Here is a 26074-nt window from a genome sequence, read left to right as displayed (position 1 = left end):
TGCAGTTGCAACTGGAGTGGTGGGAGGAGTTAGCACCTGGGCTGAATAGGGCTGTGCCTGCCTTCCACAATGCTGGCTCCACCCCCTTGCTGGGCGGCTGAGGACCCTGCCCCTCACTCTGAAAGGAAAGATGCAGCCAGCAAAACAAAGTGCTCAGGATCCACCCAGAACTGGTTCAGACCGGGCTCAGGGCCCACATGCACCAAGAGAACAAAGACTTTAGGGGTATAAGTACAGGACCCCTGACAACAGAAAATTAGATCATCCTGGAAATCAAGAAGGAACCTCTGCCAAGGAGAAAGCTGACACTGAAGAAGGAAGATTGTCCGGCTGTTGCTCTGCTGGACTGACCTGTTGCTTTGCTGCCAAGGAGAGGGGAAGGACTTTGCTGCTGAGCTGTGTCCCCTGTCTTGAAGGAATCTCCAAGGGCCTGAGAAGAGCTGGCTCCCTGTTTTGAAGTCCCAGGAACAAAAGGACTTCACCCCCAGCTTCCCTGAACTCTGCTGAGAGAGTTCTGTCCCTCCTAGAGTGCTTGATCCAGTTGTGGGGCCTCTGGAGGTTGGACCTGAGCTGGGAAGCTTGAAACTAAGCTTGAGAGACTTTTTGAATCTGAAAAGTGTTGCATCGCTCGCTTGCGGAGCGCATCCCCGACAGTGCGAGAAGTTTCCCGCCGCTACGGAGGTCGAGATCGTCGCAGCGCCTCACGCCGCTGCCAGAGACGTCGCATCCTTCGTTTGCGGGACGCACCAGACCGGTGCGGGAGAATCGAACATCGCTGCGAGTATCGTCGCAGAGCCTGTCGTCGCTGGGTGAGATCGCCGCACCGCTTGCTTGCGGGTCGCATCACGTCGCTGCGAGTGTCGTCGCAGAATCAACGCATCGAGGAGCTGCGAGAGAGAGGATCCCCGCTGGACCGCGCATCGTCGCCCCGGAGATCGTCGCAGCCCCTACGAGATCGTCGCATCGTGCCTTTGCGAGAACAGACTTCCCACGGAACCTACGCACCGGAATCCATACAAGTGGCCTTCCTCCCCATACAGACCGGATTCGTCGCAACACGCCCGCTGCTGCAGCGGGGCTGTCGCATCGCCTCCGCAGGGTCTCAGGAGCAACGCATCGCTTGTTTTCCACCGCACCAGCTTCTGCTTTTGGAACTTTGTTGCAACTAAAGGTACTGTGAGTAAACGTGACGCAACTGTGAACTTTTCACGCATCTGTGGTTTATTTTACCGCAACTTGAAGAACTTTAGCGCAACCTTAAGAACTCTTTTTGAAACCATATTCTTGAACTGTGTATGTTGGATTTTTGTCGTTTTGGTCTTGTGTAGTTTAGATTAAAATACCTTTATTTTTCTAAACTGTTGTGGAGTCAGTTTGTGGTGTTTTCACTGTGTTACTGTGAGTGTTGGTACAAATACTTTACGCATTGCCTCTGGTTAGCCTAGACTGCTCGTGCCAAGCTACCTAGAGGGTGAGCAGGGGTTATCTCAGAGGGTTATCTCCTTGCCCTGACTAGAAGCAAGGGTCCCTATTTGGACAGTGGTACCTACCTCTGCCAACTAGAGACCCCCAGATATAACAATGACTATGTGGCGAAGACGCCTATTTGACTCTCCTCTTCTTACATGTTTTGTCTATGTCTTCAATGTTGTCGGTATAGGCATATATGAGAAGAGAATAACCCCTCTCACACTTAAAGAAACACCTTAGTGAGTGTAACACATAGCCTGGATTACACTCCTTTTTAACCTGCACTACACTCTATTTTAAAAAGGTCCTGAGGAAAGCCAGATTTAGTTTAAGGCACTGGCTGAAACATGTCGACCAACTGATGGATGTAGGAGGTAGTAACTCGCCTCCCTTAAACATCCCCAAGCCTTATTTTAACCGCTGCGGGGGCCCAGTTATTAAAATTTAATTTACCCTCGGGTACTGGGACCGTCGCCAAGCCGTTTTAACTCACACTTCATTTTACACCTCACACTGCACTCTCAGTAAAATACCAGCTCCGCTATAATCAGGCGTCGCAGCAAACCCGGGACAAATTAGGTGCCACTGGGTGGGCCCGATGATGAAGCATGCCACCAACCAGGTTGGTGGGTGAGGGCTTCATGAACTCACCAACGAGGTGCCCATGACAAATCTAATCAGAGTCCTAAAAATATTGGTCATATTTAAGCTAGTCTCTTTTGATAACACAATTAAATCAAATAAACAATCATGGAATCACTAATCCATCACAACAATTTACAAAGGGAGCACTTGCACTTTGGCACTGAGCAGCAGTGGCAAAGTGACCAAAGCATCTAGACCAGCAAAAAAACAGGAGGCAACAGCAAAAACAGGAATGGAGACCCATGTGGAGGTGGTTGTAATAAAAATACATCAACTAAAGTGAGGGTGTGAATTCAAGATGCAGCTCTGATAATGTCAGCATTAGATATAGCTGGAAAGTGGTGGGGACACACCACATAATCATACTCCCCAAAAGGAAATGCATACCTATCTTAGATGGACTTTGAATCGAAAGTGCACGAATTCTGCATCAGTGACCTATGCCTGTTGCCTTAGTTCGAACTACCCCGATTACAATGTTCACTTGTGAAAACACCAGGGGCCTCATTTATGAGGCTGTGTGTCACTTTTGGCCGCCTGTGCGTCACTTTTTGTGATGCACCAGTGGCGTAAAAAATGCACCTTGTTGCGCCATATTTACAAAGTGACGCATCTAGGTAGATGCGTCACTTTGTAAACCCCTGCGCCACATTATACCTGCGCCAGGTAGAATGTATGGAAGGGGGGCGGATTGACGCAAGAAAGGGTCGTAGAAGTGACGCAGTGAAATCTATGTGATTTCACTGGGCCACTTGTAGGACACAAATGCGTCAATTTCTTACGCCTGCCTCACAGCAGGCGTACGACTGACGCAGGCCCTTTCACATGTGGCTTGCCCCATGTGAAAGGATACATTGCTGGAGTTGCGTCACTTTTGTGACACATTCCAGCAATGCGCCACTTTTGCGCCATACAGATATGCAGAAATACTGACGTATCTGTAACTCCTTGCGCAATGATGCGTCATACTGTAAATATGACGCATCATTGGTGGTGCAAGGAGGGCGCAGTGAAAAGTGACGCATCGTTGTTTTCACGCAGCGATGCGTCACTTTTCATAAATGAGGATCCAGGTACCTTTATTAAAACATACATTTGCTGAGTTCAACCACATGTAGAAGCTACTTTAAAAGGTTCAAAGAAGAGATCAAACCCTGCGGGACTGAGACTACCTCCGTTAAATTGTCTTTTGTTCTGAGTAATGTTACTCCAGTTACTAGTGGGTGGTAAGTATTGACATTAATTACTAAAAGACGTCACCGAAATTACCATCAACGCTTAAACATAAATGGTTACGATGATTTTTGAAATACTGATAGAATAACAGCATGTCCCCAATAAGAACACGTGGTTTATTTACGGGCATAGACATAAATTGTTCTGCAGGTGCAGTGCCACCGGCATTTTGACAATATAGTTAGTAGAAATGGAAAAGCAAATAGAAATAGGGTTATGAGTCATATTTCCAATTATATCTCAGTCTTTCTGTTCGTTTAATATTAACAGGGCGAAACGTGTGCAAGGTTACTTCAATCTCTTATCTGTAGATGGTGGACAGCACGGGCATTAGGAATTGTCCCCAACAAAGAGCTTCATCTGATTAGCTCGTAATAGGGGCAGCATGGAGCGTGCATGCCAAGTTAGTTCCTGTGTACAAAAGTTAATAACTCGCTGCAGTGAAATGTAAGATATTGAATGGAAATATTTGATGTTTAGGTCCTGACAGCTACATCTGTTCTTCAATGGCGTCCTTTTGTTATCTGAAAGAAATGCCTTCACCGTAAGACATTACAGGGAGCGGATGTGGCCTAACACCAGAGCTGCCCATTTTGGAGTTGACGAATCAGATTCGAGCCTCTGCATCGGCCGAGCCTCAACATCCTGTGATTCTGGACAAATCACTTAATCTCATGTACCTTTGGGTCGATCTCCCGCTTTATAATTCTGCATTAAAAAACACATTAAAAACGACACGGGCCAAGCCTGCCTAAATTACACGTCATTTAATGATCTAGCGGCCGCGCTGCTAATTCTGAGCCCCGTAGACAGGCTGCTCCGGGAGCAGAGGATCACACGGTGTCAGCCCTGATCTGTACATTTGCTCTGCTGTCTTGATTTCCAAAGATGCTCCGCTCAGCACTCAGGAAAAATAGACACTCTTACACACAATTACAGATCCGAACGAGCAGCCAATGGGTCGATCCGCAACCACACTGAAATCAACTTAGGAGGTAATTCGAGTGAACGAAAATCCATTGCAAAGTGAATCAGGTGTAAAGTGCATTTGCAGAAATGATGGTCTTCATTCTTTTTCCCATATTCAGTTAACTCACTCCTGAAGCCCACGGTCACGTCCTGTAGAATGTGGATGGTGGTGTTTACGTAGACATTAACGCGTCCTATGCAATAGAGTAGCATTACTTTTATATGTCCTCATATTCACGCATTTACAAAACAGAAAATGTTAAAAAAAGGTAGGCATTTTCTGATGCCATCCAGTCAAGAGAGAATGTTCAAAGTAAGCTAGGCCTTGGACATTAGAACCAGACCACTCACACACAGGATGCAGCTTCTAAAGGAAGATATTATCATGTTGACTGTAGTTTTAATAATGTAAAACATAAAGGGTCACATTAACTAATTATTTGTTGCATTACTAGCGCAATGTAAAGCAGTAACAGAAATGTACTTTCAAGTGCAAAAGGAGTGTTTCGCATGGAAAAGTGGCCTTTTTACAGCACAGACCTACTTTGCCTCCAGGGGCCGGATCACCGCAGACACCCAAAGATTATATTGCAAAGATCAATCAATTAAAGTAGCCTAAGAACGAAGAATTTGTGTAAAAAAAGGAAGCCTGCTGAGGGCAGACACAAATACAGGGGAATGCATTGATTTGCCAGGGAAAACGCATGACTGCTGCAATGTATTCGCAAACAGGCTGCTTGTATCAAACCCTATTTTGCGATTCAGTAACCTGTTACCAAACCGCAAAATGGGTTTGAGATGTGGTATTTGGAATGGACGTGTTAGGGGTGTCCTTTCCAAATACCGAAATGCAGAGGAATGTATGAATGTTTTGTGACCGTGAATGCGGTCACAATACATTCGCATTTTACCACCAACTTCAAGTTCCATTCAGCTTCAAGTTCAATTCGCAAATGGAACGCTTCTCCTTTGGGAATGGTGACAAAACCTTTCTTAAGAGCAGGCAGTGATCCCACAGACCATTGCCTGCTCTTAAACAAGCATTGGTAAATTCATTAGGTTTCGCCTATGTGAATAATAATAAGCTGTTTTTGTGGTAAGTTGTAGCTTGCTGAATAGTTGAACAATATAAGTTACAGAGAGTCTGTTAAAGTATTATGACTTGTTTATGTACAAAAAGGCAATATATGGTGCTGTTACAAGTGGTATAATGCGGGTAAGTAATAGCAACATTTTGAAAAATGAAATAAAAGAGCGAAATAATAGAATTAATTGGGGAGGCGCTAGGGGGCGCACAGCGGGGAGGCGCTAGGGGTGCACAGCGGAATGGCTGGGTAGCTTCACAGCTCTGCCGGGCAGCCGCAAGCAATAAGGGATTCTACCTGCTAAATGCCCTCCAACTGAGCATCGGAACGAAAAAAATCGAATTGGAATGCATCCCGGACCGGATGCGACGCCTGCCCGCTGACAAGACTGCTGTTTTTTGCAAGATTGCAGCAAAATGCCTCTCCCGGAGCCCGCAAGCGCTTCAAGATGGCGCGGCCCGACCGGGGCACTGACTCCTACTATACCGGTAAACAAACGGTGAGTGCACTAGCATAGTTGCTATGTGCTGGACGGCTCACCACACGCCCATAGCTACGATCCCGGCACCGCGTCACTCGCCGGTTCAGAGCCCCAGCACAAGACGGAGCACAGAGTAACACACAGGCTTACTCCGACATATTCTCACAAAATGGCGGCGCCCGACTTATCGGCAATGTTGGAATCGCCCACAAACACCGACATCAGCCCCAACTCCAAAATTTAAAGTGTGGGCATCATTCTCTACCGCTCACATCACTGAGTTTGATGCAGGATTTCCGCCACGTACCTGAACGAATCCTGGTGGCACAAACAGTAAACTCGTGCTACCCTGGTGCTGAGGCGCGAACAACACCTACAGCGTTCACTGACGTACATTGTGTGGAAAGAGGACCACTGAACTGCCGCCTTTCCCCATTACACAGTGGGTCGGACTGCTGCCGGGAGGTGTATTCAGGACTCCCAACCCACGCAAACCTATTCTGGTTACACTCTGAGCAGAACATCGCCTCCAGTCAACTTACAGTGCACCCGCTGCATACACTGCCGATACGCACAGACCTCACTTCAGGAATACACATTGAGTAGCTGCGGCAGCGCACCGCCAGTGCGATCGAACAGGACTGCATGACGATGGCATTGAGACCCTTTAATACACTGCAGCTGTGACAGGCGTGGTACCTCCCCAACATCTACCTGATCGCTAAGTGGCAAACTACAGACACAACGCCAGTGTACGGATTGCGACACACACCTACAAGACCGGGGTCGCGATCGTAATCACCGGTCCAGTGTCGACACTTCTGGCAGCAATGGTGCGCCCGGACAGACAGCAACCGAAATTGAACTTTGAGAACAGAAAGGCGACAAAAAACACCGAAGAAATGGCAGACGCGGCCACAGGGACAGAACACCCACCTACCAACAACATGGAAAAGAGACTGCTAGCTATACAATCGAACATACAAGACATCAATGGCAAACTACACCATCTAACAAGCCGAGTGGACAACATGGAGGCCAAGTTGGAGAAACATGGCGAACAATTGGAAACGGCCGAGGCGCGCATCTCTGCAGTAGAGGATGAGTCTCATACTACTACGTCAAGGTGTACTGGCATGGAGCGCGTACTAGATGTCATTAAAGCAAAGGCGGAGGAGTTGGAAGCGCGCTCCAGGCGCAACAACGTGCACATCGCAGGCTTGCCAGAGATGATGAACACTGGCCGTATGGAACTGTACGTGGAACAATTGTGTAAAGAAATACTTGGAGCAGAGACAATGTCGTCCATATTCGTCGTGGAAAGAGCCCATCGCTCACTTGCGCCCCGACCGCCAACAGGTGCCCCACCACGACCCATAGTTGCCAGAATATTGAATTATCGAGATTGGGACACTCTGCTATGACTAGCACGTGAAAAAGGCACAATCACTCATCAAGGGAACAACCTTGAGTTCTACCCTGACCACACCATAGCTGTCCAACAAGCACGGAAGGAATTTTCGGCTGTAAAGGCGTAGCTTCGTGATCTACACGTAACTTATTCCATGTTGTACCCAGCTAGACTGCGGGTGATGTGGGAAGGCAAAGCGGTCACACAAGTGCGCAGGAGTTTGTCAAAAGAATAACGAAGCAGAACAAAGAAACTGCACGCAGAGAGCAACAACAAGACTCTGAATGACCATATGATGCTGCCTTGGCAGGGTTATTGTCTACACAGCGGTATGGTCTTCTTATTTTTATTACTTGGACAAGGTGTACAGGCGTAGCTACCCCCCACGTTGGCGCCACTATGACTGTTCGCACCCTGTAATGCTGGCAGAAGAACGTTCTTATATAACCATGACGTCCCCTATCTTTGGTCATGTACCCACACGCCAGTTAAGGACATGAATGCGCTATAAATCAGCTGAACTCACTCCCGAACTCTGTGTGGGATAGCCATACCCATGCTGTATTGCTGCAGGATTTGCCTTGTGCGCTACAGACCGCAATCTATCCCCAACATGAACTATACAGTGACGACTGCCACTATATTTGTTGGAATAGTACATGCTCGCCGTGTTCTCAAGACACGGCGCATCAAGACGCCCTCAGAGGCGACGAATACGCTCCCACCGTACAGTCTCTGCTTGCTTTCCTGGCATGTTAGACCCTGTTTGTTTGTAATGCTGATATTCTTATCGGAAACTGTTAATGCTAAAAGATATTTGGGAGGCATGTCCCGCAGGTGGCTAAACAGGAATATTACGTGAGCATGTGCCATTTAGATTACCCCTACAATGTTTGTTCATTGATGCTAATATTTAGAGCTGCCCACATCTATTAAGTTGGATGGTGAGATGCGCCCCGAGCGGACCTCCACCAGGGTGATCCCCAACCTAGTTCTGTTATTGGGAGTTATTTTGATGGGTAATAGGCTTCAGCAAGATTGGGTTGCTGGAGTGGGTGGGAACGGGTGGGGGCACGGGGTTGTTCGAGTTCATAGACCAAGTCATTTGCAAAATGTGAACCAACCTCCGCTGCCGCCAAAGAATGTACTGATTTCATGTGTACAGGCATGCTATTGTATTTCCTGTGGTTCTGTTCCTGTAATACACCGCACTGGCCTTTCTGAACATTTTCCTTTTCCATGACGCACAAGACACGCAACACCGGTAGATCTCATGCTAACCTCCTCACGTGGAATGTAAGAGGCTTCACACAGCCCAATAAAATCAGACAAGTGTTTGCCTATCTGAACAGGTGGGACATAGACATAGCATTCTTACAAGAAACTCATATTGCTCCTCGATCTCATCTGGCTACAGGCAAGCGCTGGGCAGAATCAATATACACAGCCAATTACTCATCTTATTCGAGGGGGGTGATGACATTCATTCGAAAAGGCACAAACTTTACATCACAACAAGTGATAGCAGATCCTAATGGAAGGTAGGTCATAGTAACAGGCATACTACTTTGCCAAAAAGTTACCCTAGCTAAAGTTTACGGACTAAATGTTGATGCCCCAGAATTTTTTCAGGAGATGTGGGAACACATGCACACACTACCGGACACGCAGATCATATGGGGTGGTGGCTGGAACGTAACGTTGGTGGATAACACCGATCGATCCCATAACTCCACTGAACCACACAGACGTGCTCGGACTAAACTTACACATATATTAAATGATTTATCACTGACAGATCTCTGGAGACACACTTATCCAGAAGTGCCGGGAGCGACACATGTCAACGTCCTACATAATAGCTGGTCACGCATTGATTACTGGCTAGGCACGAATAACATTGCACTATGGTTATTGGATATAACTGCTCTTCCCAGGACGCTCTCAGACCACAACCCAGTTCTGTTGAAACTCACAATTATCCGAATTACACACCACCCCCTTTCCACTGGCAATTCAATTCGAGGACAGACACAGTCTATGCTGACACCCTTCTTAAAGCGATCAAAGAATATTTTCAGATCAATGCACCGATGACGGACGATCCGTGCACTCTGTGGGAAGCGTTCAAAGCCACGATACGGGGAGTGTGCATGGGTGTCACAATAGGTGTCTTGAGGCACATAAGACAGCAAATAAAAAAACGGGAAGAACGCATGAAGGAATTGGAGTCAACCTTTGTAAACACTCACGACCCCGCCCTACTGGGTGAATTACGGCAAATACATACAGAACATCAAACCTTTGTCGAAGATGAGATAAAATACCTTGACAAACCACACATGGCCAGGTCTTTTGGGGAGGGAGGCAGACCTGGCAGAGTGCTTGCAGCAAAAATATGCGAGGGTAGGAGTCACACTGCAATCTTACACGTAAAATCCGCTGATGGCACATTACACACGCAAGCGCCGGGTATTCTAAACTGCTCCACGGACATGTACAGCGCCCTATACAGATCACATAGGACAGCATCGGCAGAAGAAACTTTAGCCTATCTAGAAGACGTGGCGATTGCATAGTTGTCGGATGGACAGAGAGAATACCTAGCATCCCCTATAACAGTAGAGGAAATCACTGATGTAATAAAATCCTTGCCAAATGGTAAAGCACCTGGCCCTGACGGGTTCACCAACGAATTTTATAAACAATATGTTGACATCCTAGCCCCTTATTTAGTCGCAATGTATGGTGCGGCCTTTGAGCAGGCAGAGCTACCGCCAACGCTCAGGGAAGCTGTAATAATAACCCTCCTAAAACCCGCCAAGGACCCAGAGGCATGCAACTCATACCGGCCACTCTCGCTTATTAATGTAGATTCCAAAATGTTAGCAAAAATACTGGCGGTGAGGTTGAACCCACTCATGACGAATCTGGTACTCCCTGATCAGGCAGGCTTCATCCCGACACGATCCACATCGCATAACACTAGGACACTGTTTGCCCTCTCCCACTATCTCACACCTACTACAAGTGCCGTGGCGGTGATGCTAGACGCCGCCTAGGCGTTTGATTCTATTGAATGGCGCTACCTAATCACTATACTGCATAGAAAGGGCTTTCCCAAACGATTCGTACAATGGGTATCCCTGATATACACAAAACCGCGTGCCAGGGTCAGAGTCAATGGGTACGTCTCGGACGCTTTCGACATTGAACGTGGCACCAGGCAGGGATGCCCGCTATCGCCCCTGTTATTTGCTCTTGCCCTGGAACCGCTAGCTTGCCGGATCCGGCAAAAGTACAAATCATCTGCACTGCAGTTCCTGTCCAGACCACTCCATATCTCCTCATATGCAGATGATATGTTATTGTATGTCCGAGACCCTGCGGAACATCTGAACCCATTGCTGAGAGAATATATCAAGTTTGGAGGGCAGTCCAGTCTACCCATAAACTGGTCCAAATCATCCATCATTCCACTTACCGACACGACTACCCCACATGACTCTGACTTCCCCTTAGAATGGCAAACAGACCCCATACGCTATCTAGGAGTCTGGTATCACAGGGATCCACAGGTAGTAATCCGCTCTAATTACGGGTGCACTATCTCCAAGCTGGAGGACAAAGTGAAGAGATGGACGCAACTACCATTATCATTGGCGGATCGCATAGCGATAGAAAAAATGAACATCTTACCCAAACTCCTTTATCTCTTTAATAATATACCTATTCCACCTCCTGGAGAGGTATTACGGCGCGTAAACTCACTGGTCTTGCAGCTCATATGGGCGGGCAAGCAGGCTCGCATAGAGCTCAGAACAATGACTCTCCCTTATGCCAGAGGAGGTTACGCGGTGCCAGACTTCCTATTGTACTACTTATGTGCTCAGGCGCAATACGCAGCCTACTGGCACCATAAGATCCCGTATCTAACCCACACTGCCGTAGAGGAAGGGGATGCGACACCTATCCCGTTATCAGCCATTCTGACGCATGTCAGACAACCCCTACATGCACGCGACATAAATACGATCGACACCACAGTGAAAGTATGGCGTAAACTAGGGCAATTAGCTAACAAAGTCCCACTATATACACCAGAAATGTCACTACACCACCACCAGGCGTTATCGCTCACAAGCGACAGAGTAGGAATGTCACTACTGCGCAGCGTAGGCATAGAAACGATGGGAGATCTATTCACCGACGGAAGATTTTGGGACATTAATGATTTAAACTACGTACGAAACAAAACACAACTGTTTTGCTTCACTCACTACAGACTGAAGAGAGCCCTGAAGGAACTCTTTCCTACATTCCCTAATGAACCGGAATGTCTCAAAACGCTGCAACTCATAATCAAAACTCAAGATTTATCACATTTAGTGTCACGGCTGTACTCTACGGCACAAGCAGAAATACCATACACTACAGATAAGGCTAAGACACGTTGGGATGCGGCACTATCAGACCCACTGACAGAGCGCGAGTGGCAACAGACTTGCGCCTTAGTGCAGATACTTACATCCAATAGAAATCCGCGTATCATCCACTACAAGTTCCTCCATCAGCAATACTATACACCTGCCAAAATGTATAAATATGGCTTGCAAGATGAAGACAGATACAAAAGATGTAGTGGGGAGGGCGCAGACGTTGCACATCTAGCTTGGTTCTGACCAAAAATCCATGACTTTTAGAGGGAGGTGGCGGCTAAACTGTCTGTCATGATAGGAGTTAAGCTGGACTGCGAGATACGGACCTGTGTACTAGGTATCACACCACACGTGAAGGCTGCTAAACGCAAATTTAGTGCTGTATCACTACTACTTGCAAAAAGACAAATTGCACAATGCTGGAACGGCAAAAAGATACCCACAACCCTTCAATGGATGCGAGATATGGCAAGCTGCAGAGATAAACTACTCACGTACGAGGAGGAACTTCCAACGAGATCCAGACCAAAAGATTACTGGTCTTATTTTACGGAATATACGAATTCACTGGAAGATGGAGCGGGTATTTGAGCTACAGGAAGTTTTGTACTGTATTAATCTGCTGCATTGTATATGTTATCCCTATGGCGCTGCAAGCGTAGGTATCATGGAGGTTATGTATGTATCACTGATATCAGTTTTGGATTGTACTGGTCTTAAGATATGTTTCTTTTGTACTTTCTATTGCCTTTGTTCTGTAAGAAGAAACTAATAAACAGATTTACAAAAAAAAAAATATATAATTAATTGATGTAATACCAATATTATGTGTTTAGAGAAATTATGCCAACTTTTGGTCCCGGTGCCACTGCACCTCCCGCACCATTCAAATCATGATCCTGTTGTTTGTACGGTAACTGTACTTGTGTCTGCCAGTTCAGTAGTAAAATATTGCAATATTAGGTGTTTAGTGGGTGCCTAGAGCTTTTGGTCTTGATGCTACTGCACCTGCTACACTATTCAAATCAAGACCCTATTGCCTGATAGAGAACTGCACTTGTTACTGTTTGTTGTTTAGTAGTAAAATATAGTACTATTTGGTGTTTAGTGGAGTTATGACAATTGTTGGTCCTGATGCCACTGCACCTGCTGCACGATTTAAAATCAAGCCCTGTTCAACTGCATGTTAACTTCAATTGCGACTGCCTGTTTAGTAGTAAAATATAGCAATAATTAGTGTTTAATAGGGTGTCTGGAGCTTATGGTCACGGTGTCACTACACTATTGAAATCATGACCCTAGCGCTTGCTAGATAGCTGCACTTGCGTCTGCCTGTGTAGTTGTAAAATTTTGCTATATTAGGTGTTAACAGTTCCGATAACCTTTGGACCCGTGCCACTTCACCTGCTGCGCCATTCAAATAATGACTGTGTTGCCTGCAAGATAACTGCACTTGTGACTGCGTGTTTAGTAGTAAAATATAGCTATATTTGGGGGCAGATTTATGAAGGCCTTGCGCCGCCGGTGCGTCGTTTTTAACATGGGAAAAAGTGACGCACCGGCGGCGCAAGGCCTTCATAAATCTGCCCCTTGGTGTTTAGTGGAGTTATGACATTTGGAACCAGTGCCACTGCACCTGATGCACCATTCCAATCATGACCCTGTTGCCTGCAAGATAACTGCACTTGTTACTGCCTGTTTAGTAGTAAAAAATAGCATTATTTGGTGTTTAGTGGAGTTATTACAACTTTTCGCCCTGGTGCCACAGCACCTGCTGCACCATGTAAATCAAGCCTGTTTAACTGCAAGGTAACTTCGATTGTGACTTCCTATTTAGTAGTAAAATATAGACATATTAGGAGCTTAGAGGATTTCTGACAACTTTTTGGACAGATGCCACTGCACCTGCTGCATCATTCATTCAAATCATGACCCTACTGCCTGAAAGATAACTGCACTTGCGACTGCCTGTTTAGTTTTATTATATAGCAATATGAGGTATTTAGAGTTCTGATAACTTTCGGACCCGGTGCCACTGCACTTGCTGCACCATTTAAATATTGCCCCTTTTGCCTGCAAGATAACTGCACTTGTGACTGCCTGTTTAGTACTAAAATATACAATATTGGTGTTTAGTGGAGTTATGACAACATTTGGAACCAGTGCCACTGCACCTGCTGCACGATTTAAATCAAGCCCCTTTTTAACTGTAAGGTAACTGCAATTGTGACTGCCTGTATAGTAGTAAAATATAGCAATAATATGTATTTTAAGGAGTTCTGACAACCTTTGGGCCCGGTACAACTGCACCTGCTTCACCATTCAAATCATGACCCTTTTGTCTGCATGGTAACTGCACTTGTGGCTGCCTATTTAAGTTTAAGATTTTAGCAATAATCTGGGTTTTGTGGCATCCTTAGAGCTTTTGGGTCCAGTGCTACTGCACCTGCTGAACCACTCTAATCATGACCCTGTTGTCTGCAAGGTAACGGCACTTGTGGCATCCTGTTTAGCAGTAAAATATAGCATAGCTCTTGTAAAGTAACTTTATTTTTCACATGCATTGTTTATTACAACATTTAGAATTTGATCATAACGGCCAAATAGATTGAGTTGGTAAAATCAATCCGATAATGCCTACAAAGTGCAAAAGAAGGTACTGGGGCATGAATAGGAAATGCCACACACGTTCTCAGGCTAAAACATCTGCTTTCCACACTAAGTAATAAAAAGCAAGCTTTCCAGCATACTGTTGGAAGCTGTCTGTCTTCTCTGTGGAAAGAGATCTTATCTTGACAGTGAATGGGGCTTAAACAGTGTGAGTAGCTTTAGTTGAAGTATGGTAAATGTATGCAGCCAGGGGAAGTTAACCCAAAAAAGTTTTACACAAAAGCGAATGAACACAGTAATTCGGCTACAGGAACTGATAGGAGCCCTCTTTTACAACATATAAAATACAAGAGATTTCACCAGCACAGCGAAAGCGCTGTACAGACGAAATCTAAAAATTAAAAGGAAGCCATTTTTTCCTTCTAAACGCAACCCGTTTTCCTTTAAGGAAAATGGGCTGCATTTAAAAAAAAAGTATTGCTTTATTGAAAAGCAATCATGGACGTTGCTAGCAGGCCATCATTCCCATGATTTTAGCAATTAGTAGGGGGTTGCAAATTACAACCTATCTAATTTCTCTTTAATATTAATAAGGTGTTTCTATTTGTGACCCCCTAAGATTCGCTAAATGAAACTCTATGAGTTTCATACATTAGGAATAGCGATTACTTAATTGTGATTCGCAGAAAATCGCAATCAGGTAATCACTATCCCTAATGTTGATACATGTGGCTCAATGTCTCATGCCCTTCTGAAGTTGTCTAGACATAGGAATTTGTACTGCAATGGAGTGTTTCAAGTATAGTGCTACTCTGGACAGCACAGCCTCACCTCTGCGCAATGGTGCAAGGTGGCCTGTGTCCATGTCTGTTTACCAACAGCTATCCAATCTTAGTAGATATGGCTCTTCTGTATGTTCTCCTTTGTGCAACATAGCACAGAAAATGTGGATGCTTCACCAGAGTCTGTGAAAGCTTAATGAATTTGGTCCTAATAGTGAATCTGGTTTCCAAATACTAACTCTACAGCAGAAAATGACTGCAACTTATATTTAGCAGCTGAAAACACTGGAAACCATTTGGTAAAACTAGTGGAAGGCATGCAATAGTGCCATCACATTAGGTAGTTAGGCAGTCATTTCCACAAACATTTGTAATGCCACAGTTAGAACAAAATGCAGAACTATCAATTACCCGCTGGTTCTGAAAAGCTCCATAACTAGGAGTGTAGCTGAAGTTTCTCACAATGCCTTACGAAGGCAATTCATATCTTGTAACTATTCTAGCTTTACACTAAGGACCTACTAGAAACTAAAACTGATGTCAAAATACTGAGCAAAAATCACTATTTGTACACTGTTATTGAGAGAAACATAGCCATTTGATTGAACACACACCCCGAACAGCTGATCATCTACTGGGGCCCTCTCAGAACTCAATCCACTGACTCCATCATGAACTCCGTGCACTCAGGTGCACCCACGGACCCCTGCCCCCACCACACCTTCAACCTCAGGAGCAACATGATAGGCAACAAGCTCAAGAAAGTCCTGAGCCCCTCCCTCATCTCGCCCTCTTTCTCTGAGGACTGAAAACACGCTGAAGTGAGGCCCCTCCTGAAGAAACCATCCGCTGATCCAGCAGAACCAAAGAACTACTGTCCCATCTTCTTGCTCCCCTTTCCAGTGAAGGTTCTCGAAAATACAATCAACCAGCAGCTCACCGAACACCTGGAATGCAACAACCTCCTGGACCACTCTCAATCCAGATTCTGAGCCAACCACAGCACCAGGACAGCCCTGATAGCAGCCACGGATGACATCAGATCCCTTCAGTACTGCTGTGAAACAGCAGCCCTCAACCTCATCTATAAACCACCTTCAACACTGTCTCCCATCATATCCTGATCAACAGACTCCACCACATTGGAATCAAGGGAACAACCCTCAAATGTATCACCTCATACCTCACCGGAAGAACCCAGAGAACCCGTCTCCCACCGTTCACCTCAGAACCTAGGAAGATCAACTATGGCATCCCCCAAGGATCGCCCCTCAGCCCCACCCTCTTCAATGCTTACATGATGCCCCTGGCCAGCACTGTCAAATCACACAGACTCAACATCATTTACTACACTCAGACCCAGCTCATCATCTTGCTGTTAGATGACCCCCTCCACCACCAGAGCTAACTTCCACAGATGTATGATGAACGTTGCTGACTGGATAAAGGACAACGGTCTCAAGCTCAACATGGACAAGACAGAATTCCATATCCTTGGGAACAACACCTCTCAATGGAATGACGCATCATCGCATGCTGAACTCGGCCGATTCCTCACCCATATCGACCAAGCCCGCACCCTCGCCATCAATTTGGACATACAATTTTCTATGAAGAAAATGGTAAACACAGTCTCATCCTCCTGTTTCCACACCCTACACATACTCCTCAAGATCTTCAGATGGCTCCCAGTCAGCACCAGAAGGACTGTAACACAAGCCCTCGTCATCAACAGGCTGGGCTACGGGAACTCACTTTATGTAGGAATTACCACAAGCCTCCTGAAGTGATTACAGACAATATGAGACTCAGCGGACTGAAACATCCGCGACCTCCACAGATGAACCCAGCTCACAACCCACCACAAGAAACTACACTGGTTCCCAACACAAAGGAGATGCTAGTTAAAGATGTTGACCCTCTGATACAAAGCCCTGCACAATGAAGGGCCACCTTGCATCAACAAATGCATGACCTTCTACCAACCGACCAGACACCTTACGATCCTCCTCCTTAGCTCCGTAGCAACAGCGGAATACGCTCCTTCTCACACCAGGCAGTCAAAGCTTGGAACAACCTTCTCCTGAACCTCAAGACGACCCCATCACTCCAGCAATTCAGGAAAGAATGTAAGACCTGGCTGTTTGAATGAACAGATCACCTCGAAGCAAGCAGTAACTTCAGTGCCTTGAGAATCACGGGTGATTTGCTGTGCTTTATAAATCCTTAACTTATTGTTTAATTGATTGATCTGAGATTCTCGGTCACTTTCTTGCCTTCTCTTCTTTATCCCAAATAATAAAAGGGAGGTCAGTACTTATAGAGTCTATTGTGCTATCAGTAAAATCACTAATACTAAAGGAAACATGACCTTGAACTAACCAAAATGTCTGGAAACAGTTTACTGAAGAACAGCCCTGGAAATTGACAAGGAAAATGCATGGACAAGTCCTGGATCATGAATGAGGAGGGAGTTACTGCCATTTCCTGGACTGGCCTCAGGATTGTTTAGTTATGGTCAGTACTAGCAGTTGACAAGTTCGTTTTAAGACTGATGGAACCAAACCTTTACTGTGGACCTAAAATGGCAAGCTATGGATTGTACTGTTTGAGTTTATTGGTTGCCCAACAGCTAGGGACGTTTTGTTGTGTTCTTTCTCCATATATGTGTCCAGATTATGCCCCGTTGGTACAAGCAATCACGTGAGAAAATGAATCTGGTTTTAAAAACACATCCCAGGAACCACAGGAGTCACATTCTTTGGGAGCCTCGTGCCAGATTCAGAAATCTTTCAAGAGTATTAGCTGATATATGGATGTCTTAGAATACTTCCTACAATGTCCCTTCTGCCACCAGCTCCCCAACAAGGGATTTCAGGTTTTATGAAACGCTAGTTGTTTCTTTAATTTCAGAAAGAAGTGCAAATACTGGTGATGAACATTAGTTCTTAGTATTTAGGGCCATATGTACAAAACATTTTGTGAGGTTGTAAACAGCCTAATTCACTGAATCAAGCTGCTTGTGACCACTAAATAGGTTTTTTAAATGTACAAAAGCCAAATTGGGATTAGGTAACCTGTCACTGAATCTCAGTTTTGTTTTCTGAAATGTAGTGTAGTTCTTATATTCCCAATAGGCTCTACGCATTGGCATAATATATCCTATAGATTTGACATAGGACTTAGGTCAACTAGGTCTCTATTGAATATATTAGACTTAATTGTGAGTGCCAGCTAGCTGAAAGGTCAATAGAAACTTTCTCGAATACACAAGAATCGATTCGTTTCTGACAACCGCATAAACATGACAACTTTGTTTCCCCAAGAATAAAACTGATCTTCAGAGTCATGGAAACAATAGATAGATATTTTACGCAGTCAATCGTGCATGCTTCGTTTCATCAGAGGTGCAGAGAAATAAAGAGACTGGCGTTTTCAATTAAAGGATTTATTGAACAGTCTTCTTTCTCATGCAAGTAAAGTGAACTGCTACAATCGTAATACTGGTTGAAAAGTATAATGCGTACAGTAAAAAGAGTATTATGCCAGATTGGTCGGAATGATAGGGACCAAGTGGTATTCAGGTCTCTTAGACGAGCCCGGCCCAGGATCTGAATCATGCGCTCACGACACTTCATTGCCAGGAGAGTGTTCTCGATGATAATCTGGGTGTCGTTGCTGATCGGACTTGCCATATCGGAGCAGAAGACACAAGAATAGTATTCCTGCTACGAGTCCCAAAATAAGAGGCAGGCCGCCGAACACAAAGTGCACGAAGTTTGGAAAAATGCCGAGGACTGCTTCAAAAGGTGCTAACAGTCCCGAAAAAACTGTCTTAAATACATGTACAATACAACTCGTATCAGACATGTTTAAGATAAGACCTAACATGTCTATGAAATGTATCGGGTAATTTGTTGATAATAGGGCATGTATCTCTGCAGAGGACCTTGCAACTTGCAGTTCATACGTCTCTTTGGACGAGGTCAGTGGCACCGGTTTTTGTAAAAGAATGGCTTTCATTCTGCTTAAAGTATCAAATCGAATAGAAGAGATGTTCAGTGAAGGCCATAGCGGCGACTCCCCGTCTGTCTTAGCTTTAGGAAACAATACTTGCATACAACAAGTCACCCTGGCTGACACAGTTATGAGGTAAGCTATTCCTGGCATCATTCCACAACAGCTGTGATCATTCAACATTATATAGCTCCCGTAAGAAAGCTGCCTAAAAATTTGATCTATCACGGCTGCTGAAGAACCTTGCAGGTGGCAGGATATGTTGTTTGAAGAACCTTCACAGGCCCTGTGTATATTAATACCCTGGCATAAAAGTGTACCACTTAGTGCACTTTTGCATTGTGTACCACTAAGAAATACCTCTTTTCCCCCACTCCAACATCTGTGTGTGTATGGTAATTCCCAGGTTCAATTTATGTATTACTTACTCAACCTTTCATACACTGCAACAAGGTATATGTTTCAAACAGTATTGAAAGTTGAAAATCGTGACAGTCAGAGTGATTATCCCATGTATTATCCATTCTGTTGCAGGCTTTCCGGAAACAGTTAATAGTAATCTTTCCAGTTTTTCAATGCTCAGCACCGTATAGTCTACTCCTTTCTGTGCCAATGTGATTTGTTTATCTGTAAGGTTAAATACAGAAAACAATGACGTGGTGTTGATTAGACGCCATGGCACATATCCAGAATGAAGATTTTGCAACATCCAGCCTAAAAGCATTACAGAACGTAATTGCGACTGTCCGTGCTGTAGCATGAGCAAGTTCTGTTCCATTATGTCAATGGCAGAGGATACTATGCTGTCCAAAGAATAAATTCTAGATGACAGGGTCGTTAGCCCATTGTCAACTACAGAGAGTGCTTTCTCTAAATTAATACGATCAATTTCTCGTATTCTTTCTGCAGTCTCTGGCTGTGTCTCTTTCCAAGCTTCATTATAAATGGCGTATATGAAACGTTTATGACGTTGTTTTGCCGGACCTTGTAAGAAGTCCTTTAAATCAACGCCATCTTTAAGTAAAGATAAGTGTTGTGCAACCTCTGTGAGTGTAGATTTTTGTAGCCACTCAAGGCTTAGTTTTCCTACACTGTATATTGTTACTATCCCTGGATGTTGTCTCTGGACATATCTTGGATCTAGTAACTGTAAACCCTTGTGTCTTGTTCAGGAATCCATCTTGACAGTTATTCGTGCCTGTGGGCCAGATTAACCATTTTTTCCAATCAGGACCAGTTCTTTTTTTAAGTAAAATAGTTTTTATGTCGACCCCTCCTTCTGAAGTGTTTTTGCTATCAGACGTAGGTTTGGGTATAGATGGTTTGTTTAAGTCTTTTATCTTGACTAGGCCAAGGCAGGATGTCTGTTGAACAGTGTCATTCAAAAACATTATTTGTTCAGGGATAATGCAGGCTCGAAATAAAGCTTCTATTCCATGCACTTGCCAGTCTTTTGAGCCCCAGACAGTTTTTGTTTCTATGTTGTCACTCCATAAGTCGAAACCTAATGAGGACAGCTGGGCATATAAGGCTGCTGAATAAATTTGCTTTGTATTGGTCAACATCCTTTTAATTCCTGTCTTATTCACATTTCTAAAGTAAAATGTTTCCGGATTTGTGGTATTAAAACCTGAGAAGTATGGACATTTTTCATAGAATGTTTTGAGCTACCTTTGGGTGGCATTGGAAAATGTTCCCATTGATTGAAAGTATAAACATTTCTAGGGTTTGTAGATTTGTGCAAGTAATGGTGACCAAAGTGATTATAACAATACATTTGTGCATAATCTGATGAACCTTCTAAGTACTCATGTTTTGTAAATTTAGCAGACATCTCTAAATCTGACATCATATTATTAACAGTCTCAAAGTCCCAATCATCAGAAAATGTGCTTTGTGAAACAAAGTCACTCAAGGAAACCTTAAATTGATGTGGAATCTTCAGCAGCTCTGCCGTACCATATATTTCATAATCAGTTCTATCTCATGCTATACCACCAGGTATAGGAACGGCTGTGATGTTTACTGATGTCATGTCTCTTTGTTCACAATGAGATGATTTGTGGGGCTTCAGGAGCAAGTTGATGTTCTTACTTGCTGTGTTCATTTTACTATATTTTCCATTAATCAGCATCCCCAAAGTTAATACCATGATTAGCCAAAGTAGGAGAAAAAGTACGCCAAGCACAATCCAAAGTTCAACCCATGATGAAACCAGATAAGTTTCTTCAAGTTGCTGAAAGGTCTGTTACTTGATCTTTAAAAGATTTATTTGCTGGCATCGTTTCAGGCTCACTGGGATCCTCAGAAAACGTCGCAAAGTTGATGAAATAGCCAGAGGCAGTTCTGTCAATTGTTGCAATTGCATCAGGATTATTTGAAATCGCTGGGGCTACCGGATCCTTTGTCATATTAGTGTAGTCCGATGCTACATCATTGTAGACGGGAGTGTCTTGATGAGCTGTAATTTGGGTCTCAAGAGGAACAAGTTCCATAGCTTTATTGCTTAGTCCATTATTCTGTGCTGCAGAGTCTTCAAATGTTATTAGTCTCTCAGTCTGAACCTCTTAGATAGTAGCAAGATTTGGTCTTCTGCTACATCTTTGTAGTCCACTTGGCCTAATACTTATTATCGGCCACATGATGTGGTTTGACCAGGTCGATGGATACAAACCTTTTCTCTTTAATTCCAGCAAGGGGCGGCACTAACACTGTTCTTGATCCGTGGATTGCTAGTACAGGTAATGGTTTTCTGAGAGAAGGCCCAAATTCCTTCTTATCCGCGATCTTTTCTCTGACTAGATCGCCAATTTTCGGAATCCAGACAGGCCTTGCTGGGACGGGTGGTTCTCCTTCAGTGGTTGTTGGCTTCTGTATTGTGTTGCTTTGACTTCTTCTTTTCTCGTTTAAGTCCTGCAAAACAGAAAACGGTCTTTGATATCAAAGGGTTTTCGTTCCACCACTGAAGTGTGACGATCGAGGTCCTGGACAAGCTTTCTAGTACCAAAAAGGATTTCATATGGAGTGATTCCACCCAGAGATTTTCTTGGCATATTGTTAAGACTACGTTGGACACTTATTAGATGTTTGACCCACCCGTCACCCGAGCCTAGTACCCTAGCTGTAATAGATTGCTTTATGTCACGGTTTTTTCTTTCCACAACCGAATTTCCTTCAGGATGGAATGGACTTGAATACAGCAATGCAACGCCCAGATTGGCCATGGCCTCTTTGTAAGCTTTTGAGCTAAACGCAGGACCCTGGTCAGAATGTAGCGTGCCAATTGCGTATGTGCCGATAACGACTCGCAAATCTTTAATAACAGTTCGGGCGTCAGCCAAGCGCTGAGGCCATATCCAAATAAATCTTGAACATGAATCCACTGCGATCATGATATATTTGTAGTTACCATCCCTTTGTAAGGGACCACAGTGGTCCAGGTAAACACATGCTAATGGTTTATCTGAAATTAAAAGGGGCGTCTGCGCCAGGCGTTTTACTGTTCAAGCTTTCATTTTCTGGCAGATTTTACTTTTCAAAACATAGTTTCTGGTCTGTTTCCTCATGCGCGGCCACCAGTATCTTTGTTTTAATAATGACACTGTAGCGGAAACACCTGCATGTGCAGAGGCAAGCCCTTCATGTGCTGCTAATATTAGTTCTAATCTGTGTTCCAACTTTGGAACTACTCCCCCACTCCAGGGATTTGAGCAAAAGGAACATTCTTTACATCAGTTATATATGAGTACTTGAGTGGAAAGCCTTTTGGTACCGTTTTACTGCTGTCTTTTTTGGAAGCGGCATTATTTCGCTGTCTATTTTTGTTTTTGAATGAGTGATTGCAGCTACGGAAGCCGTTTGCACAGCTGCCTTCATGGCTTCATCAGCCAATTAATTCCCTCCAACGTGAACGCCATCACGCTGATGACTCAGTGTATGGATCACATGAGTCTTTTGTAGTTCTTTCTGTAATTGAACTACTTGTTCCCAAAGCAATTTATGCTTGATCGTGCCACCTTTTGCGTCTTTGAAACCATTTTGAACCCAGTTCTGAAAGTATTCATTATAAGACTGGACGCAGTAATACGAATCGCACACTATGAGTGTGGGGAATTCGCGATCAGTATTTTCTTTCTTTTTCTTTTTTTTTTTTTTGGTTAAAAACTTTTATTGAGCAACAAAATCAAATTTACAGAGATGAGCCTACAACCGCACGGGCTGGCCGCTAAGAACAAGGCACAATGTGATAAGAACAATAATAGCCATACGAGTGTGCAGGCACAAACCGGATACAGGGTGTCGCCCACGCTATAGAACAGGAGAAGACAATTTCCTTTTTTTATACACACAAAAATAACAAACATCAAAAGGCGAGTGCATAATAAACTGAGTCAGCCCAGAAGGGGGAGGGGAACCCCACTAATCAGGAATCCGAAGTCACAATCAGTAGGATAAGGCAAGGCAGGGGGGAACAGCGGGGAGGTAAATAAAATCAAACGACAGTATAAGACAGTTCAGGAACGTCGGCCTAGGGAGACAGGGGCTTCAGCCAATGGAGGAGCACAAATATCACCACGATAAACATTCCACTGACTCCAGATCTTCGCCCATGCCCTAGGTCTGCCCCTGGCTATGTAAACAGTCTTCTCGCGGAACATGGACCAGTCCATGTTGTCTTCCCACACAGAGACACTGGGGGGCCTATGCGAGCCCCAGAGTTGCGCTATGTCTCGCTTCGCAATCATATATCCCAGGGTCGCCCATCTGGTCTGGGCCACCGAATAGTCGGTAGGCTCCCACACATTCAACAGGCATCTCCGGGCCTCTGGCACTAGGGCAATTCCAGTCACATCAGTCATCACCGCAGGCACCTCCGTCCAGTAGGCAGCCACCCTCGGACACTCCCAAATAATATGAAGAAACGTAGCACTCATCCCACACCCACGCTTGCATCGGCCATCCGGGGAAAACCCCATCACAACCAAACGAGGACCAGTAACATACACCCGGTGGAGGATCTTAAGCTGAACCAGGCGGAGGCGGGCAGGAATGGCGACCTCTTTCGGAGAAGACAGCGCCGACTGCCAATCTTCGTCATCCAATTCCAGCCCGTCGCCGACCCAAGCCTCCCTGAGTCGAACAAGCAAGTCGGCGCGATTGTGAATCAGCTTTTTATAAATCAAGGAGATAGTGCTATCGGGGAGATGGCCATCCAGGATACGGTCCTCGAGGGGGGAGGATTCGGGGATAGCGGCACCAAAAGTCAGAACAGAAGCGAGGGCATGACGGACCTGCAAATATCAAAAAAACTCCCTATCACTCAGTTCATATTCATCCCGAAGGGCCTCGAAGGACTTCACTGCTCCATTCATACATACATCACCCACTCTACAAATACCAATCATGTCCCAGCGGCCAAACCCCTTCGTCGTCCAGAGACATCCCAGACGCTCAGATGCATAGAGCGGAGTAGCAAGCGTCACTCGGTCATCCCACCCCAGGCTTACATTCGCAGCGCGCCATACACTAACCGCGGTCCTGGTAGGCCCCGTAAGATGGCGGCCAGCCGACCTAGAATAAAGCGCTCTAGTAAAGTCCCCACCCGGCAGTTGGAGTCTATCCATTTCAAAGGCCGGGTCCCGACCTGGGGAGTACATTGAGTGGTTAATGGCAGATAGTTGGGTAGCCCAGTAATATCTCCTGATATCAGGAAGTGCTATGCCCCCGTCATACCAAGGGATGGTGAGCTTCGCAAGGGCGACACGTGGACGCCCATCCCAAATCAGTTGCCTCTGCAGACTCTCAACCTCTCGAAAATAGGTAGCGGGGATATCATCATAGGAATTCTGGAGTGCGTAAAGGAATCGCGGTAGAGACATCATTTTAAAAAGGGCGGCCCTGCCCAGCGGCGACAAGGGCAATTTACGCCAGCGGGCCACGTCCAGCCTCAGTCTAAGAAGTGGGGGAAGGAGATTACGTTCAAACCGGAGCGACGAATCCAGTGTAATAAAGATCCCCAGATATTTGAACCCAGACTGAACAACCTGGATAGGAATTCTACGCGGCAATGGGGGCAGATCACCCGAAATAACATAAACACGGGATTTAGCCCAGTTAATAACCAATCCAGAATTTTTGCCAAACGAGGTGAGAACATCAAATAAGACAGTCAAAGATTTACGCGGGGAAGTAAGGTAAAGAAGAATGTCGTCCGCGTAAAGCGAAACACGGTCCTCAAAATCCGGGGACCAACGTATACCCTTGAGAGAAGGCTCCCAGCGAAGCCACGCAGCCAGCGGTTCTAATGCGAGAGCAAACAGTAGTGGAGACAAGGGGCAGCCCTGTCTGGTCCCCCTACCTAGGGAAAAGGGAACAGAAACTCGACCGTTAACCACAACCACAAAAAAACCCGGATTGGATTCTTCCAATTTGACCAACTTCAGGCCAATTTCATTGCTGCCTGGGTTCTCCAAGGTTGCAGAGAAGCTGGTCAACCGCCAGCTATCTTACCATCTGGAGTCCAACCACCTGTTGGGAGACTCCCAGACTGGTTTCCGCCCCGGCCACGGAACGGACACGGCCCTACTGGCAGTGGTGGAGGAAGCAAGGAGCACTCTTGATACAGGAGGGTCAGTGGCAGTGATCCTCCTGGACTTGAGTGCTGCCTTTGACACCGTGAGCCATCAGGTGCTCCTCCATCGTCTGTCAGAGGTAGGTGTCTCGGGGATGGCCCTGAAATGGTTGGAATCTTTTTTGTCCAACCGCTCCTACCAAGTCTGGGAAGGGGCGGAACAGTCGTCCTCATTCCCCCTTCAATGTGGAGTACCGCAGGGCTCATCATTGAGCCCTACTCTATTTAATATTTACATGACTCCACTTGAAGGAGTGGTTGCCCCTTCAGGGGTGAGGATCATCAGCTATGCTGATGA

Source organism: Lissotriton helveticus, chromosome 4_1 (assembly GCF_964261635.1).
Source record: "Lissotriton helveticus chromosome 4_1, aLisHel1.1, whole genome shotgun sequence".
NCBI classification, from domain to species: domain Eukaryota; kingdom Metazoa; phylum Chordata; class Amphibia; order Caudata; family Salamandridae; genus Lissotriton; species Lissotriton helveticus.
Note: the sequence above shows the minus strand (reverse complement) of the source record.